This window comes from Rattus norvegicus, chromosome 13 (assembly GCF_021556685.1).
Source record: "Rattus norvegicus strain SHRSP/BbbUtx chromosome 13, alternate assembly SHRSP_T2T, whole genome shotgun sequence".
NCBI classification, from domain to species: Eukaryota; Metazoa; Chordata; class Mammalia; order Rodentia; family Muridae; genus Rattus; species Rattus norvegicus.
The window spans coordinates 1,960,510-1,962,695 of NC_141546.1; the positions used below are offsets into that span (position 1 = coordinate 1,960,510).

Here is a 2,186-nt window from a genome sequence, read left to right on the forward strand (position 1 = left end):
AGGCATGATGGGAACAGGGCATGACCATCTGTCTTAAAAAACAACAACAACAACAAAAACAAAAACAAAAACAAAAAACAAAAAACAAAACCAAAAACGTTCCTTTCACATAGGTGAGTACATGCTTCCGAGGAGACAGGATAGAGACAGCAGGGTTCGATGTTCAGGACGTCAAAATTTCATGTGTGGACTGGATACAGATTTACAAAGGATGCACAGGTTCCCAGCTTCTACTTGCAGTCTGGCATCTCTAGAGGAGCTCCTCCCCTATCCACGCCTACAGCTAAAAAGAACACTTCCTTGAAATGGTTTCCGCTGTACCTCTGAAATGGTAAACATCTTACAGCTGAGTCATCCTTAGCCTGGAGGTCTAATGTGGTATTTATCAACTCTCGCATCCCCAACATATAACATTAAAAGGTACACTAAACTCTGAAGGTAGCTATGCTGCAAAATAGTTTAAAATTAACGATTGTTCAATATTCAATTATGTTTGAAATTCCAGTCCTAAACCAAGCTTGTGGCCGCCCCCATTGACATTCTTGCCATTCGGCAGGGCTGACAGCATCAGTTTGGTACCTGGTTTTAGGGTCTGAGTGTATCCTAAGCCAATTAGACTGGGGTTGTTCACTTTGGCCGAAAAGCAAGCATCAGCGCCACCTGATAGTTGGCTGCTATTCCAAAGCGAGTGTTACTGTTTCCTGTGGTCCAGGCGAGATTGACAGCAGTCTCCAACTTCTTGTTCACCTTCTGGTAAATGGAGCCACCAACCTACGTCCCATCATTCACATTAGTATGAAGCTGGAATTCATCCGTCTTGTTGCCAACTGCAAAGTTGCTCTGGGTCACTCGGGACTTTGAGGTCTCAAAATTCATCTGGTAGCCCGCCAGCCAACCCTCATAGCCAAGCACCAGAACGCACCGGATTGAGGGCCCAGCTACGTCAAAGTCCACACCACAGCCCAGGTTTATATGCTCCCTCTTGTACCCTGTCTTGATTTAAGCATTTTTTCCCCAGTATTAGGCGAGAAAAATGAATCAAAAGTCAGCTTCAGTCCATGACCAAGCTGGCCTTCCACTGAGATCTCAGTGTCCAGGGTGTTGTCTGTGTTCCACTTCTCAATAAACGTCAGCCCATACTCAGTCCATCTGTACTTGGTTTCCAGACTGCCATTCACTTTGGTGGTCTCCGTGTTGGCAGAACCTGAGCTAGTAAATTCCAATCCATTCTCAGACTTCGTTTTCAAATCAAATTTTATTAAGCCAAAGCCGTAGCCCTTGGTGAAGACATCCCTGGCGGACTTGCCAAGATCAGCATATGCGGGAAGCACAGCCATGTTCTTGGAGGCGGTGAAGGCGGAAGCAGCGGCAGTTACGGAGGGGGTTGAAGCCTACTTTGCTCTCTTAAAACTGTTTCTGCATATAACACGCTTATGAGGAAAAATAAAATAAGACCCAAGACATAAGTTAATATTTCATTTTACTACACAATTATATATATATATATATATATGTATATATGTATATGTATATATATTATGTAATATATATGGATGCTCAAATAGCACCCATTTTCCTAGACATTGTCTCTGTTTCTTATTTATTCTTTTATAATATATCATGCAACATTTACCTGGATTTTCAATTTCATTGAAAACTTAATGTAGATTAATTTAATTTTTATTTTTGTCTGTGTGTACATGGTTATCAATGTGCAAGTGACTGTAAATAAGAGAGGAGGAGATTGGACCCTTTGGAGTTGGAGTTACAAATTTATCTGAGCTATCTGATATTGGTATTGAGGATTGAAATGGAGTACTGTGTAAAAGCAGTATATATTCTTAAGTATTGAATCATCTCTTCAGTGTAGTACAAAAACTGTTACACATTAGCCTATAGGTTTGTGATAGCTCTATAAAACCATCTCTTTATTTGAAGTATAACCTGGTTTATGTTTTTGAGTTACTGATGAGGAATTGGCATCCAGTTTCACTCCTGTCAAATCCATTGTGTTGCAAGTCTTTGGTATTATACAGCATAAGACTAGCTGTCATAAATAATGCACAAGATATAGTTAAAAAGTATCATGGAATAATACAGTAGAAATGAAATGAGGAAAGTGTAATTTGAAGCTAATTCAACAAGATTCTTCTGTTGAGGGAGAAATTTTATAGATAAAATTCTCA

At 39.9% G+C, this 2,186-nt stretch overlaps 1 pseudogene; it reads right to left on the reverse strand.

Annotated features, from left to right (window-relative positions):
• Positions 1-487: 487 nt before the first annotated feature.
• Positions 488-1,337, reverse strand: Vdac1-ps12 (voltage-dependent anion channel 1, pseudogene 12; annotated as a pseudogene).
• Positions 1,338-2,186: the final 849 nt, after the last annotated feature.